General features: G+C 22.8%; 1 long non-coding RNA gene across 1 annotated transcript in view; it reads left to right on the top strand.

The window, feature by feature from the left end:
- Positions 1-17993, top strand: part of LOC124419446 — a 35645-nt gene extending 17652 nt beyond the window's left edge. The window contains exon 3 of the long non-coding RNA XR_006940611.1: positions 17453-17993. This is a non-coding gene — a long non-coding RNA (uncharacterized LOC124419446). The remainder of the gene's footprint in view (positions 1-17452) is intronic.
- Positions 17994-18698: the final 705 nt, after the last annotated feature.

Genomic DNA, 18698 nt, shown 5'->3' with positions numbered 1-18698 from the left:
TTTTATTGACTGACACTTCTAATTACTTGTAAGCAATTGTGGTGTGTACTTACCTCTAACTTGACATCCACATGATGAATGAATAATGTCTTACTTGGTTATAAAATCGTTGAAGCTGAGTAACTATTAACAAGGCTAATGAAATTCTCTTTTAGTTAAGAAAACTTTACTGACTTTGAAAACATATCTGATCTGCAAAAAAAGATATTTAAATCTTTATTAAAATATTAAACAATTATCTTCAGCTGTTGCCAACCAACCTTCCCAAATTACTTTATTATTTTTTATCTAAAAGTTTTTTTCACAAACAATTTTTTTTACTACTATTAATTGCTATTTACTTTTGTAAATTCCAAAAAAACCAACTGTATACTATTAAAAGCAATTAAATGAGTTACAGGAAATGAAAAATTATTGTGGTTACACTTTTTTAGTTTTATTTTTTTATGCCATTTATTGTATTTGATTACACATTTTTTTGTTAAAACAAAACAAAAAACTTATTACAAACATACCACCAATAACTATAGTTTATGTATTTTCTCAAACAATTTGTTAAACAAATAATAAAACAATAATTATAGAAACAAATAATATACAGCTGCAGGTATAAAATATTATTTTACATATTGAGAAAAAATGGCAAATTTTTACAATAGACATTTTGGCATTTTTGAATAATTAATAAACTTAAGGCTAATTTTTTTTATAAAAATATGTACTGCACTGGAAAAAATGCTTAAGAGCAGTGAGGGGCATTTTGTATTGGAGTTCTTAAGCAACAACATGCTGCTGCTTAGACGTGTTTGCTACAAATACCAGAGAGAATCATTTCAAAACCCTGAAGAGATTGTAAAAGCAATAGTACTCTAATCTCTTGACAATAGGTCGGTGAAAAGTTTAGACAATAAAACAGTTAATACAGACTAAATGATGAATATCGAATAATCCATTAACTATAGCATAAACTGTTACAGAGACTAGTCAACGGACCAGTCTATAAAGTAGTTAATTAGCTAATTTAAGGTCTAGTCAAATAAGACAGTCTATTAATTAATTGGAAACACCAACCCATAGACTGAATAATTCACTATTCCATAGATTAGTTAATAAACTAATCACAAAACCAGTTTATCGACTACTGAGCCAGATACTATAGATCAGCCGCGGATCTAGCTCGGGTGTTTTCCCTGAATCCACGCCTGCCATAGGCTAATTCAATACTCCAAGGACTAGTACAGTCTGATAAATGAAGATGCTTAAGGACTAGTTAGTATAGTAGTCCATAGACTAATCAATCAGTATTTTATTCGTAACCTTTATTGTTGATACGTATGCAAGCAAGAGAATTAAAAAGTAAATCTTTGCCCCTCTCTTTTTTTTTTGCTTTATTTTAAGCAATTTATCAAAAGAGTTCTCTCATGGGCTCATTTTTCACTATCTGACGATGCCTGCTTTAGTGCATTGAAAATCTTACAGTTTGTTTTTGCTTGTTTTTTAAGAGGCATAAATATAACTCTCCTGCTCTCACATCAGCTCATTTTTCAGTATCTGACGATGCCTGTTTTAGTACTCTAAAAAATTATCTTTTTAGTTTTGCCTTATTTTTTAGTGCTTTAAGGAGTTCTCTGTTTTGTTTGGACTGCTTTTTAAGAGGTAGCAAAAAAGCTTTAATGCTCTCAAAAGATAAATGTCTATCTCTCCTAGGACTAGGCCTAGTTAGTATAGTAGTCCATAGACTAATCAATCAGTATCTTATTCGTAACCTTTATTGTTGATACGTATGCAAGCAAGAGAATTAAAAAGTAAATATTTGCCCCTCTCTCTTTTTTTGCTTTCTTTTAAGCAATTTATCAAAAGTGCTCTCTCATCAGCTCATTTTACACTATCTGACGATGCTTGCTATAGTGCATTGAAAAGCTCCCTATTTGCTTTTGGTTGTTTTTTAAGAGGTTTAAAAATAACTCTCCTGCTTTCTCATCAGCTTACTCTTCAGTATCTTACTCTCTCATGCTCTCTCTCTCTCTCATCAGCTTCTTTTTTACTATCTGACGAAGCTTAGTTTAGTTCTCTGAAAAGTTTTCTGTTTGGTTTAGCTTAATGTTTTTTTAAGAAGTACAAAAAGAGCTCTCATGCTCTCTCATTAACTTATTTGTTATTATCTCACAATTCAAAACAGACAGCTTATCTGACAAGAGCTATCTTTTGAAATCATTTGTCACCCTCTGCCGATGCCTGTTTTAGAGCAATGAAAAAAAAACTCAAGAAGATCTAACAAAACCCAAAGTCTAATGTTTTTTTTAGACAATAGTAAAAACTTTTTTATGCTCTCTCAAGAGTTTATTCATGCTGACATATTAATCTCTCTGTCGATGACTGTTTTAGAGCAATTCAGTATAATCCAAAGAATAGTGTTGGCGTTTGCTTACAAAAAATCTCAAACTTTTTGTTATCAAAACCTCAATAGATAATCAGCTATTTTAAACAAATTTAAATTTCACTCAGCTTTAAATAAAAATTAATTCAATATAAGTAAACAAAAAAAAACAAATTTGTTTATAAACATTTTTATAGGTTTTGCATATTAAAACCATCATAAATTGAATGTAGACATAGCGAAGAAACAAAACCTACTATAACTCTAAAAATTTTACAAAAAGAAAATTCTCTTTCTCTATTATTTTTATAACAAACATGTAAATTGATTGTGTAAAAGAAATACATATATTCAATACAAGTAGGAAAAGAAATGTATACAAATTGAAACATTATTTTAAACAAAAAAAAAAAACTACAACAACTATAATAATAATAGCAACAAAAACTATTAAAACCAAACCTAAACCACAAAAGTGCATTAAACTCATTTCACCTTTTTTTCGCTTCTTCCCCACACGTCTTTCTTTTCTAACTCTCTATTGGGGAAAAAATTACAACAAAAAGTCACTGTATGAAACAAACAAATCAATGAAGAAAATGTAATGTAACTTTATTTGCAAAAACAACAACAATTTAAATTTTATATTCATACAGACATACGTGTGTAAAAGAGTGTGTGCAAAATAGTATTTAAAGCCTTAAAAAAGGGGATTTTTTAAGGGTCTTCTAATGCGGAAAAGGGCCCTTTCGGTTTTTAAATTTAAAAGCTATTTCAACTACAAATTATTAGGTTTTGAACTTTTTGGGAATATTTAGAAAACGTACAATCATAATAGGGTATATATTTTGAACTAAGGACCTATTTAATAACAAATTGTTGGCTAAAGTTTTAGAGCTCTCTTAGAAGAAAGTGGGTACTTTTAAATAGTACTTTTTTAGTACTTCCAATAGAAATTCTGCTGCTCCTTTAGAGTACATTATCCTATTTATAACTATTTATTTAATAAAAGGCCCTTTTTATACTATTTTTCTCTAAACAATTTTTGCCTCTTTTTTAAAATTTTAGGGCCTGGCTTGACGAAACATGTCTTGCATATAAATGTTCCCTTTTTGTTTTTGTTGAACTCTACTCATTCATGCACACAAACACACATATTACCATGGCCTAAGATTATGGCTATTAAAATCTATAATAACGTTTTTCAACAAAAATAACACAAAAAAAAATCATAGTAGAAAAACTGAAGAAAAAACTACCATATTTGAAGACCTTGTACGTGAGCTGCCTACACATATGGTAATATTTAGTTTTTAAATTTTGTTATGTTGTATTTTGTTTTTTTCAAAAACTTGGTATGAATTTTAAATAATTAATAAACATACAAAAAAATATTTATAAAATAATTATTCAATCAAAATAAATTAAAACAAATAACAGGCAAAGAAGAAACCATATTTAAGACTATAAAATTAGTAATAAAAACAAGACATAAGACACAATTTTCAAAACGGAAGTTTATAGGTATATAAAAGAACATGAAATAATTAGAGCAAAACATAATGTTTAATGTACAGGAAATACAAATAGGGGCGATTTAGAATGTATACTTTAGTGGTTGGGAGAGAATTCCGTATTACTTTCTCTATCGCTAAAGCAACAGACACGAAAAGTTTTTTCTGATTTGGAACAAGTTTTTCTATAGAAAAGTTGTCTGTAACAGAACAACTTTTTCTATAGAAAAGTTGTCTCTAACAGAGCGACTTTTTCTTTAGAAAAGATGTCTCTAACAGAGCAACTTTTTCTGTAGAGAAGTTGTCTCTAACAGAGCAACTTTTTCTGTAGAAAAGTTGTCTCTAACAGAGCAACTTTTTCTGTAGTAAAGTTGTCTCTAACAGAGCAACTTTTTCTGTAGAAAAGTTGTCTCTAACAGAGCAACTTTTTCTGTAGAAAAGTTGTCTCTAACAGAGCAACTTTTTCTGTAGAAAAGTTGTCTCTAACAGAGCAACTTTTTCTGTAGAAAAGTTGTCTCTAACTTTTTCTATAGAAAAGTTGTCTCTAACAGGGCAACTTTTTCTATAGAAAAGTTGTCTCTAACAGGGCAACTTTTTCTATAGAAAAGTTGTCTGTAAGAGAGCAACTTTTTCTGTAGAAAAATTGTCTGTTATAGAGCAACTTTTTCTGCAGAAAAGTTGTCCGTAACCGAGCAACTTTTTCTGTAGGAATGTTGTCTCTAACAGAGCTACTTTTTCTGTAGAAAAGTTGTCCCTAACAGAGCAACTTTTACTATAGAAAAGTTGTCTGTAACAGAGCAACTTTTTCTGTAGGAAAGTTGTCTCTAACAGAGCTACTTTTTCTGTAGAAAAGTTGTCTCTAACAGAGCAACTTTTACTATAGAAAAGTTGTCTGTAACAGAGCTACTTTTTCTGTAGGAAAGTTGCCTTTAACAGAGCTACTTTTTCTGTAGAAAAGTTATCTGTAACAGAGTTGTGCAGAAATAGTTGCTCTGTTACAGCTTATTCTCTAAAGAAGTTGTTTGCTTTAGATCAGCTTATTTTATGGCAATGGTGTCGGGACTTAAGAAACGTTATTTAAGAGAATAGTTTTGTTGGCTAGATCAATTTTTTCAATAGAAAAGTTTTTTAAGTCTAGAGCAACTCTTTCCATGAACTGTTATCTAGTCAAGTAGTCTGTTATTATTTGGGACAAATAGTCTGATCCGCAATAATTTTGTTTATAAACAAAATTTCTATTAATTTTTCTTTAATATATATTTATACAAACCAAATATAATTTAAAAATATACACAGTTCGACCTTGATATTTACCTTAGAAATTAAAAACAAAAAATTTATTTTTTTCACCAATTAATTGCTGATATTTTGTTAAAATCTACCACAAAAATTCTATTAAATATTTTAAAAATAAAATTTCACTTTTATTCTCTCACATCACTCATTTAGTGACGGGAGACATCTATTATGCTTGAATAAAAGAAAAAGAAATATATAGAAATTATTATGACACATTCTTATTCTAGAAATGTGTACAGAATCTATTAGATATAGTGGGGAAACTGTTTAAGAACAATTCGTTAAAAACATTTTATAAAAAAAAATAACTTAATTTGTTAGAGATCATATAACTACTGATCACGTGTTGGAATAGATAAATGTTTAAAGATCAATTTATGGGAAAATATTAAAGAAATTGTTTTCTTTTAGAAAAAATTCATTGGAAATTGTTTTCTTTAGAAAAAAAATTATTGAAAATTATTTTTTTAAAAAAAAATTTATTATAAATTATTAAAAACTCATAGAAAAATTATCAATAAAAATATTTTAATATTTTTATTGATAATTAAAAAATGGTTTCAAATTTCTTTGAATTAAAAAATTAATTAAGAGGTATTGACATCAACAAGTTCGCCTACAGTTTTTTTAGATAATTTTTTTTCTAAACAAAAACCATCACAACTTTTCGTTTACCTGTTATAAGTATTAATTAAGTCATATACATATCAAGAGTTTTTTAGTCTCGTGTTTTTTTAACAAATTATTAAGAAAATAAGTTGATAGTGGAAATCGGTAAAAAAAGGTTTACACCAGATTTCTTTAACTAAAATTTTTTCTTAAGTTTTATCTTAATAGATAAAAACCAAAACAACAAAAACTATAAAAACAAACTTTTAATCATTTTGATAATTATTACAAAATAAACTTGAAATTGAAAAATACATACAAGTCTTTTAGATAAATCTAAAAAAAACAACTAAAAAATGTGTTTAAATAAAATAAATTATTTTAGTTAAAGTTGAGAGATCACATAGATTTTTCTTAATTTGGTTTTTCATTTTATTTGTTTTTTTAGGATTTTTCTTATTTTCTTATTAAGATGTAGTAATAAAGATATGTACATGTCGATTATGTGTAAAGAATAAAATTTATACATATACCTGCGTATAAGCAACTAGTATTTGAGAAATACTTCAACACTTAAAGAAATATTGTACAGATTTATATTTACAATTTCATTTTGGAATTTAAATTTATCTTGAAATTTATTTTGTTTACATAATTTTTTTATTATTCGTAAAATGTAAATTTTAAAAACAAATCATTTCCGTTCTAAAGTTTTTGTTATTGTTTTCTGTTCATTGTTGTCGTTGTTAATTTATCCAATTATGCGTTTTTTTTGCAAATATAACAAATTGCATATTGTTAGCTTTAAACTGATATGAAGAAGAAAACATTAAAATATTTCTATATGAGGAAAAAAATTCCATTCAAATGCATACCAATGAATTATTTACAAAAGGCGCTAAGTAACATTTTTAACAAATGCTTAACTCTTTAATAACTCTACTTACTTTATAATAACTTTAGAACTAAAAAGAAAAATTTTAAAAATATTGCAAACACAACAAATAAAGCTTTCAAATATAATCTTAATAAAAAAGAAACTTAAATCTTTTTGCATCTAAAGCCAGAATATTTATATATATTTTTCATAAAAACTAAAGATTCTATTATTTACAGTTCAGATGGATTTTAGCATTTTTTATAAAACAAATAAATAAATATGTTAAAATGAAGATAAGAATTCTAGAAATAGTAATCAATGCAAATTTATTTGTATTTTATTATAAAAATATGGAAATTTCAAAAAAAAAAATTATCAAAAATGAAAACAAGAATATTGACACCCGTCTTATTTTTCATTAAAAAAAATATAAATAATTCTTTGTTTATTTTTCTTTATAATGAATTGTAAGCTAAAGAACAAAGTTTTAATTTAGAAAAGAAAAAAAAAAACACAAAGAATGCATTGAAAGAAATTTTGTGATAAAATTATTTAAAAAACAGTTTCTACTGAAGAAAAGCATTATAAAGTATTTTTTATATATATAAAAAAATATAAATAATTTTCTTTAGAAAAATATTCTTTAAAAATTATTTTCTATGAAAAAAAAATTCATTAAAAATCATTTTCTATAAAAAAACATTGAAAAAAATATATTCTATAGAAAAAAATTCTTTAGACATATAAAAATGAATGTGTATTTGTATGAATATGTGTATATGTTTGCTATGTGTATATGTTGTCGGCTAAACGGCTGAACCTATTTTCTTGAAATTTTCACAGTGTCTTCCGGTATGTCTGGAAGGAACTATAGGCTACTGTTTGTTATGGAAATTCAAGTAGGCGAGGTGCCACGCCCAAATACAGAAACTACAATAGCTAGAGTTCCCAAATGTACGAACAGCTTTGGCATCCATATAAACATATGTTGACAAAATAAGCAGCCTAGATAAAATAGGCGTGGTACCTCCCATATAAACAAAACTTAAATTAGTATATCGGAAAAAGTATAACAACTAGAGTCCTCAATTCTTTTTCGGAGCCACTTTAATATCGGCACGAATATTTACGCAAAAAAAAACTTGGCTGACTAGAAATAGGGGGCGTGGCACTTCCCATAGGAATTTCATACTCAAATTAGTTTATCTGGAAAACTGTTGGAGTTAGAATCTTAAAATTTTGCACGATGACTTTTAACAACCATCTAAATATTTGAGAGTGAAATTGGCGGACTTTAACAAGGGGGGCTTGGCACCTCCCATATTTAAATACAAAAATAATTAAATACAAAAATTTAAATTTTGCACGAACAACATTGACATCCATGTCAACAAAAAATAATTTTCCTTAGAGAAAATTTTTTAAAATTATTTTCTATTCAAAAAAAAAAAAAAAAAAGAAAAATTCATCGACAAAAATTCTTTAGACATTTTTGTAGAAAAAAATGAATTTGAAAATATTTTCTGTAGAAGAAAATAAATTAAAAATAATTTTCTACAGAAAATTATTTGCTGTAGAAAGAAATTCATAAAAAATTATATTCTATACAACAAAATTCATTAAAAATTATTTTCTATAGACATTTTTTTTAATGTTTTATTTAGAAACAAATTAATTCAAAATTATTTTCTTTAGAAGAAATTAATTAATTATTTTCTTTAAAAAAAAAATTCACTGAAATTTTTTTTGTATAGAAAATAATTCTTAAAAATTATTTTGTATAGAAAAAAAAGTTCAGTAAAAAATATTTGCTATAGAAAAAACTTTTTTGCAAACAATTTTCTATAGAAAAAATTCATAAAAATGATTTTCTTTAGAAAAAAATTTTAAAAATTATTTTCTTTAGAAAAAATCTTAAAAAAAATATTTTCTATAGAAAAAAATCCTTTACAAATCATTTTATACGGAAAAAAATCATTAGAAATTACTTTCCAAAAAAAAAAAAAAAAAAAAATAAATTCTTTACAAATAAATTTCTACATAAAAAAATCATAAAAAGTTTATGATTTAATAAAAAGTTTATTTATTTTATTTTTCATCAAAAACCTCAAATTGAAAACAATTAATTACATTTTTTTTGTGTTTCTAATAAATTTTTTCGTTGTTAATTATATTTGTATTTGTGTAATTGTAATACAATCTGTTAGGAAATTTCTTAAAGAAAAAATCATGTTTTTTTTTCTAAGTGTATTTATTACACAGTTGCATTCAAAATGATATTTCATACAATCTTTGTTTTTTCTTCTTTCGGACAAAAAGAACCCAGTTGATTACGATGAGTTACTATATTTATTTTTTAATAGTTTTTTATTTCTATAAGAGTTCATTGTTGTTTTTGTAGTTTTAATAAAGTTTTCAGTTTCAGTCTTAAGATTTGAAATCATATTTTTTTTTATTTATTCATAGCATTTTCCAACGGATACGCTCTGTTTGTAATAAACAATGAAAGCAAATGTTATTTATTTTTATTTTTTTTTTATTTTAATAGTTTAGAGTTGATGGAATTTTTTTGCTGCTGCTGCTGTTAAAGTATTCTTTTTGGATTTTTATTATAGATTTCAATTTGTTTTCTTCATTATTGTTAATGTTTTTTTTTTTTGTTATGGTTGTGTTGTAGAGCTTTTTGCAAAACAAAATGGTTTGATCTTTTGTTGTAGTATAATGGAGTGACCATTACAAAAAAAGAAAATTTACACACACACACACTTTGTATGTTTGAATTACATTACATTAGTTGATTGCAACTATAACACAACAACCAATTGATAGTAAAGTGGACAACAACATCACTTTTCAACCGTATTTACTTGTATGTCTTATTTTCTTTTTTTTTTTTTTTTGCTGATTTTTTCTTTGCCATTTCATCTTCTTTTTCTCCCTATTTTACAGTAAATAATGTTGAAAAAACGTTTGATATTCTTACAAGGCCTTTGGCTTTTAAGTTGTTAAACAGAGTTGTAGTTCTAAGATTTTCTAAAAAGGAGCATTTTAAGTTGTTGCGCTAAAAATGTTTTCAATAGAACAGAATGTGTCAAAAAATGTTTTCTGTAGATAAAAAATTTCTTTCAAAATGTTTTCTATAGAAAAAAAAATGTTTCCCAAAATGTTTTGTATAGAAAAAAATGTGTCCCAAAAAGTTTTCTATAGAAAAAAATTGTTCCAAAAAGTTTCAAATGCATTTCAAAATATTTTCTTAATAGAAAGAAATTGTCCCAAAATGTTTTCTATAGAAAATAATTTGCCCCAAAATATTTTCTATAGAAAAAAATGTGTCCCAAAAAGTTTTTTATAGAAAAAATTTGTCTAAAAATGTTTGAAATGCGTTTCAAGATGTTTTCCTTAAAGAAACAATTTATCCAAAAATGTTCTATAGAAAATAATTTCTTGAAAAATTATTTCGATAGAAAAAAGTTTGTCCCAAAATGTTTTTTATAGAAAAAAAAACATGTCACAAAATGATTCAAATTTGTTTCAAAATGTTATATTAAAAAAACAATAAATTGTTCCAAAAAGTTTTCTTTAGAAAATAATATGTTCAAATATGTTCTCGATTGAATAAAAATTGTCCCAAAAAATTTTCTATAGAAAAAAATGTGTCCCAAAATGTTTCAAATTCATTTCAAAATGTTTTCTATAAAAAATAATATGTTCAAAAATATTTTCAATAGAAAACAGTTTGTCCAAAAATGTTTTTTTATAGAAAAAAAGACTTGTCCCAAAATGTTTAAAATATGATTCAAAATGTTTTCTTAAAAGAAACTAATTGTCTCAAAAAGTTTTCTACAGCAAATAATATGTTCAAAAATGTTCTCGATTGAATAAAAATTGTCCCAAAATGTTAAAAAAAAACATTTCCCAAAACGTTTTCTATAGAAAAAAACATTTTGTCCCAAAACGTTTTCTATAGAAAAAAACATTTTGTCCCAAAATGTTTCAAATTCTTGTAAAATTGTTTTCTGTAGAAAAAAAATCGTTCCAAAATGAATTCTATAGAAAAAGAATTGTCCCAAGATGTTGTCAAATGTCCTAAAATGTTTTGTTACAGAAACAAATTGTTCCAAAATGTTTTTCAAAAAAATATTGTCAATAAATGTTTTTTTTAAAATGTTCTAAAATATTTTCTGTAGAAAAAAAATTGTCCTAAAATATTTTCTGTAGAAAAAAAAATTTTCCCAAAATGTTTTCTTTAGAAAAAAATTTGTTTTAAAATGTTTTTTATGGAAAAAATTGTCCCAAAATATTTTTTACGGAAAAAAATTGTCCCAAAATATTTTATATGGAAAAAATTGTACCAAAATGTTTTTTATGGAAAAAAATTGTCTCAAAATATTTTCCATAGAAAAAAAAATTGTTTGAAAATGTTTTCTAATAAAAAAAATATTCCAAAATGTTTTCTATAGAAACCTTGCATTCAAATTGTTTCCTTTAGAAACATTTATTTTTCAAAATGTGTTCTTTAGAAAAAAATGTCACAAAATCATTTCTTAAGAAAAAATTGTCCTAAAATGTTTTCTATTGAAAACAATGTTTCCCAAAATGTTTTCTATTGAAAAAAATATGAACCCTTTCTATTCCAAACAGAATAACTCCTGGCACGTCTCTGTTTTACCAAATAGTTTTTGAGTAACATTTGTCGGCTTTTTTAGATTTAGTTTAAAGCTGGAAAAAAAAAACTAAGTAGTGTGATGGTGTCGCTGTTGATTATTTTTACAAAACTTGCTAATGGCTACTGATAGTCATTGTTGTTGTCTTCGTCTTGGTCGCCACCACCACCATCATGAGCAACTAACTAAACTCCTTAACAAACACATCCTCCTCATACAGTTGGTCAACATTACTATTATGCTGAGGACGATGATGATGATGGTGACGATCGTCATAGTCGTCATCGTCAATAAGAGAGTGAATGTTTTACTTATTTACGATCAAATACTTTAATTTGTCTCTATATATATATATTTTTATATTTTCTTTAGCTTTCTATAACATTAAACGCCGTCTTTAGCAGCAACTGCTGCAGCTGTTTTGTGAAGAATTAAAAAAAAAGAAAAACTTAAAAGCCTGTGCAACACTTTAATACTAAAACCAAAGCATAAAACCATGTAAGACAAAAAGGTTCTTTCTGGCTAATTTTAATCTTTCACTTTGAAAGTAAACATTTCTCTTACATACCTACTAGTTGCAAACATACATACATACATATAATGTCCGTCCTTCTGTCTATACATCTGTATGTCTCTCCATCCATCTATACGTCTGTGTTTTCTTTCAACATTTTTGCTGCAGCCATTTAAACAGCCTGTGGTTTTAGCCGCCTTAACATATGTTGGGTGTTATTATCTTTTCTATTAAGGAAATATATTAAACCAAAACTCCCAACAACAACAAAAATGTGCAAATATTAAGATTAGAATTTTAATAGAAAAAAATCTACATATTTTAAAATCGTTTCTAAAAGATTAAGATTTAATAGCAGACTTTCAGAAAGATCGTAAACAAATGGCTTTTTTCAATTAAACCCGGATGAGAGTAATGTTTTTAATAAGAAAATTAAAACATTTTTTTGTTGTTGTTGTTGTTCAAATAATTAGTAAATTAGTTAAAATTTATTAAGAATTTCCATTAATAAACAGTTTTTTTTTATAAATTTATTTGACATTCCTTAACACGACATAGCATAGTGTTAGAAATGACAAACTAAACTTAAAAATAGTTTTCTATGGATTTGAACTACTAGCAGCACATGTTCACACATATGTATGTAGTTGATTACGAATTAAAAACCCCTACAACATTTTTTGTGTTTTTTTTATTCTCTAAATCTTATAAGTCTATTATTTACAATTTTATTTGAAACTACTTAAAATAGTTGTTGTTGCTGCTGCTGCTGTTGCTGTGGACACATGTTGTACTCGTATTGGATTTTGATACATAATACTTGATCATACTTGTTCCATAAACACTTGTCTATGACTGACATTTTGAACGATTGTCTTGTTTTGCAAATATTTACACTGAGAGAAAATTTTACAAATATTTACACTGAGAGAAAACTTTTTTTTGCATTTTTTTATATAGAAAAAATTCTTTGCAAAATATTTTCTATAGAAAAAATTAAACATTTTTTTCTTTAGAAAAAATTCATTTCAAATATTATTTTATAAGAAAAAAATCATAGCAAAATGCTTTTCTATAAGAAAAAATTCAGAGCAAATATTTTTCTATAAAAAAAATCATAGAAAATTGTTTTCTATAGAAAAAAATTGTTAAAAAAATATTTTTTATAGAAAAAAATTCATAAAAAATTATTTTCTATAGAAAAAATTCATAAAAAATTATTTTCTATAAAAAAAATCAGAAAAAATTGTTTTCCATAGAAAAAAAAATGTTTTCTATGGGAAAATTATTTGTGCAAATTATTTTCTATAGAAAAAATTCGTAGAAAATTAATTTGAAATTTTGTTTTCTACAAATTGTTTCCTTTAGAAAACAATTCAAAGAAAATTATTTTCTATAGAAAAAAATCATAGAAAATTATTATCTATACAAAAAATTCATAAAAAAAATATTTTCCATAGAAAAAATCATAAAAAAAATATTTTCTATAGAAAAAAAATCATAAAAAATTATCTTCTATAGAAAAAAAATCACAGAAAATTATTTTCTATAAAAAAAATTACAAAAAATTATTTTCTTTAAAAAAAAATCACAAAAAATTATTTTCTTTAAAAAAAATCACAGAAAATTATTTTCATAGAAAAAAATGCAGAGAAAATAATTTTTTATTTAAAAAAACTTATAAAAAATTATTTTCTATAAAAACAATTCATAAAAATTTTTTCCTATAGAAAAAAACTCATAAAAATTATTATCCATAAAGAAAAATTCTTTACAAATTATTTTCTATATAAAAAAAACATTTCAAATTATTTTCTCTGGAATAAAATTCATTGCAAATTATTTTCTATAAAAAATTTCAGAAAAAATAGTTTTCTGTAGAAATTTTTTTTTGCAAATTTCTTTAGAAAAAATCGTAGAAAATTAATTTCTATAAAAAATTCCTTACAAATTGTTTTCTATAGAAAAAAATCTTTAAAAATAGGTTTTTGTAAAAAAATTAATAACAAATTGTTTTCTATATAAAAAATTCTTTGCTAATTATTTGCTGTTAAAGATTTTAATGTCTTTAGTAGAATAAATTTCATGAAATATTTTTCTTAGTGTACAACACTGCGTCTGTCGACCCCTAAAATAGCTTATTACTCTTTTACTTTGTTTCGAGAATTCTAAAATATTTTTTATTGCTTTTTCTTAAGGTTGCCTTCTCTGACAGTCAGATAAGTAACTCTCTTATAAACTATTTATGTATTTATTAAAGACAAGTGTTTATTGTCTATGAATAAATAACTAACGTGTGCTTTTTTTTTTTTTTTTGTTTTGCACTTTTGTTATTTGCTGTTCTTTTATTTATTAAATCTTATTTACGCTTTTTGGCTAGAAGAAAAAATCCAACAAAAAAAATCTCCATAGAATAACTACACATAACTTTCATAACAACGAGGTAAAGCGCAAAAAAAATATTCACTTGAATAAAATCCGCAGCAAAAATTAATATACAAGTTGTAGAACAAGTTTACTTTATTTATTTATATTGTTTTATTTCTATTTTTTTCTATTATGGTTTTGGGTTTCTAATGAATTCATTTAAATTAACTTAAAATATTTATTGCACAATCTACATGTACCCCACCAAAACAAACCAAAAAAAGAAATAAAAATCTCCTCCAAAAATTTGTATACAAACTTAGATAAAAAACTGCAAAAAAGTATCTTTTGTGGAAATAAAAAAAATAATTGAAAACAAGTCTTAATTACCTTGTTTTTTATGACTTTACATTCTTGGTTGGGATTTTTTTTGTATTTTTTTTTTTCATTTTCGTTTTATTATTAATGAGCATGACGCATGTGTGTAGAAAAATTTAACAATTTGAAAAAAATAAAAATAAAATAAAAATACTTGTCGTAAAAAAAGCAGTTTATGATGTAGAAACACCAAATCAAAATAAATAAATCTTAAACCAAAAGTTGTCTTGTTAAAAAAAAGCTAATTTTTATATGTACATATGTTTTTATAAAAAAATTTAGTGTGTTTTTTAATTATGTAATTTTAAGTTTTAAAAGCTCAAAAAAAAAAAAACAAGTGGGGGGTAGCAGGTGAAAGATGTTCATTAAGTTTGTTATTAAAAAGCGAATGAACACTTTAGCAACACTTCCGGTGTGTTCTTGTTAAAAAAAGTTATTCATAGAAAAAAACATCATTAAAATTATTTTCTATAGAAAAAATTTCATTGAAAATTATTTTCTTTAAGAAAAAAATGCATTGCAAATTCATTATAATAATTTTCTATAGAAAAAATTCATTATAAATTATATTCTAGAGAAAAAAATTAATTAAATTATTTTTTACAGAAAAAATTATTTTCTATAGAAAAAAATTAATAATAAATTATTTTCTATAGAAAAAAATTCATTAAAATTATTTTCTATAGAAAAACATTCATTAAAAATTATTTTCTGTAAAAAATTCATTAAAAATGTATGTCTATAGAAAAAAATCATTAAAAATGTATGTCTATAGAAAAAAATCATTAAAATTTATTTTCTATAGAAAAAAATCATTAAAATTTATTTTCTATAGAAAAAATTTATTAAAATTTATTTTCTATAAAAAAATGCATTAAAAATAATTTTCTATAGAAAAAATTTATTAAAAATTATTTTCTATAGAAAAAATTCTTATAAATTATTATCTAAAATTTATTAAAATTTATTTTCTATGGAAGAAATGCATTAAAATTTATTTTCTATAAAAGAAATGCATTAAAATTTATTTTATATAGAAAAAATTCATTAAAATTTATTTTCTATAGAAAAAAATTCAATAAAATTTATTTTCTATAGAAAAAAATCCATTAAAATTTATTTCCTTTAGAAACAAAAATCATTAAAAATTATTTTCTATACAAAAAATTCATTATAAATTATCTTCTATAGAAAAAAACTCATTAAAAATAATTTTCTAAAGAAAAAAAATCATTGAAAACTGTTTTCTATAGAAAAAATAATTAAAAAATAGTTTCTAGAAAAAAAATCGTTAATTATTTTCTATAGAAACAAAAATCATTAAAAATTATTTTCTATAGAAACAAAAATCACTAAAAATTATTTTCTATAGAATAAAATTCATTAAAAATTATTTTCTATAGAAAAAAATTCATTAAAAATTATTTTCTATAAAAAAATAAATTAAAAATTATTTTCTATAGAAAAAAACTAATTAAAAATAATTTTCTAAAGAAAAAATGATTTATTTATTATATATTTATTTATTATTTATTTATTTTCTATAGAAAAATAAATTCATTAAAAATGTATATCTATAGAAACAATTTCATTAAAATTTATTTTCTATAGAAAAAAAAATTAATTGAAAAATATTTTCTATATTAATTATAAATTATTTTCTATAGAAAAAATGCATTAAAAATTATTTTCTATAAAAAAATGCATTAAAAATAATTTTCTATAGAAAAAATTTATTAAAAATTATTTTCTATAGAAAAAATTCTTATAAATTATTATCTATTAGAAAATATTTATTAAAATTTGTTTTAAAAAAAAAAAAAATCCTTTAAAATTGTTTTCTATAGACAAAAATTATTTAAAATTCGTTTTCAATAGAAAAAAATTATTAAAAATACTTTTTATAGAAAAAAATTCACTGCAATTAGATTTTTATGGAAAAAAAATTCTTTACATATTATTTTCTATACAAAAAATTTTCTGCATATTATTTTCTATAGAAAATAATTCGTAGAAAATAATTTTCTATAAAACAATTTTTACAAACTATTTTCTAAAGAAAAAATTCCTTACAAATAGTTTTCTATAGAAAAAAATTCTTAACAAATAGTTTCCTATAAGAAAAATCTTAACAAATTGTTTTCTGTAGAAAAAATTCTGCGGTAATCTATAGGAAAAAATTATTATCAATTATTTTCTATTAGAAAATATTCATTAAAAATTGTTTTTTTTATAAAAAAAAATTCATTTAAAATTATTTTCTATAGAAAAAATTATTAAAAATTTGTTTACAATAGAAATAAAATATTAAAAATACTTTTTGTAAAAAAAAATCAAATAGTTTTTTGTAGAAAAAAATTCTTTACAAATAGCTCTATACAAAAAAATTCTTAAAAAATTGTTATCTATAGAAAAAATTTATTGAAAATACTTTTCTATAGAAAAAAATGATTACAAATTGTTTTTTTTTTTTTGTAGAAAAATGCTTTACAAATTGTTTCTAAACGAAAAATTCTTTATTAATTATTTTCTATAATAGAAATATTCTTTACAATATGTTTACTAAAGAAAAAAATCTTTACAGATTGTTTTTTATATGGAAAAATTCATTCAAAATTGTTTACTAAACTAAACAATTCTTTACATATAGTTTTATACAGAAAAAATTGAGAGCAAATTATTTTCTATACAAACAATTCATTACCAACTATATTCTATAGGAAAACATTTTTTCAAATTGTTTTTTTTTTCTACAAAAATTTTGATATCTTACAATTTTTTAAATTATTAAATTAAAATTTATTTTAAAATTATTTATTAATGTTTTTTATTTTTTTATTTTCTTTTCAGGTAAATAAATAAATTTATATATAAATATCTATACTTTTTGGGTAAGTTATTTATAACATTAAGATTGGTCAGTTTGTTTGTTAATATTTTTACCTAAAACTATTGAAATATTACAATAATCAATCACTATAAATGTAAAATTTCTGGTTTTGAAATTTCAAAATTCATTAACATCAATCAAAGGTTGATTGTAACCGCTTGCGTGGGAATACTTATAAAATAATATATCTAAACTTAATGAGAATTACAGTAAATTAATTAACTTGAATTTTAAAATATAAACTTATAACTTCTTTATTATGAAGGTTAAAAAAAGATGTCATTTGATTTAAATAGAATTTTACAAAAAAGGGTTTAAATAAAATGTTAAAAAAATAAATAATTTTATTATAAAATTAATTGTATTATAATGTTTTAGTTGCTAGATGACTAATTTATTAACATGACCTACTCAAAGCTCAAGTATATTTTTACATTAAAATTACTTTATTTTTCTTTCAGTTGTCTATAGCAAAAATCTATTTATATTTCCTAAAAAAAAATAATAAATTTTAACAAAGGCGCCTTTGTAATGTTTTATTTGTGTTTTTTACATTTTTTTTTGATTATTTTTCAAAGAGACTTTAATAATTACAAAACTTTGTTCTTTACTTAAAAAGCACGTTTAATAATCATTATTTATTCGTTTAAATTTTGTTGTTTTTTTTTATTAAATTTTATAACCATAAAATTTAATTATTATTATTTTTCATTTTTATTAATTGAGTGTGTTTTTTTTTTTTGCTTTACAATTTATTATCGCAAAATAAAAACTGGTTTTGCTTGTAATTATTAATTAATTTTTTTTCTTATTTACATTATATATTTATAATATATTTTTTTAAATATTTGTTTAACCACTTTTTATTCATATGAAAAGGTATTAATTAAAAATATTTGTTTGCTTTTAATTTAAACAATTTAAACATAAAATTGGGCTTGGTTTTATAAGTACAAGATCCAAGTTAGCCTGTTACGCCTACATGTCAATATTATTTGAACGTTTTAGATATTTTTTGTTAAATTTTATTTAATTTTTTAATAAAACAGTTTAAAAAATTAAAAAAACTTTTAAAGTGAATAAAACAAACTGCCTTATTCATAAGCATTTATTAAAGGTAATAAATTTTATATAAAAATTTTATTTATAAACCTTTGATACAAATTTGTAAATAAGATTCAAAATATTAAAAAAACTAATACTTTT

This window comes from Lucilia cuprina, chromosome 4 (assembly GCF_022045245.1).
Source record: "Lucilia cuprina isolate Lc7/37 chromosome 4, ASM2204524v1, whole genome shotgun sequence".
Lineage (NCBI taxonomy): Eukaryota > Metazoa > Arthropoda > Insecta > Diptera > Calliphoridae > Lucilia > Lucilia cuprina.
Note: the sequence above shows the minus strand (reverse complement) of the source record. Positions and strands in the feature narration are given on the sequence as shown.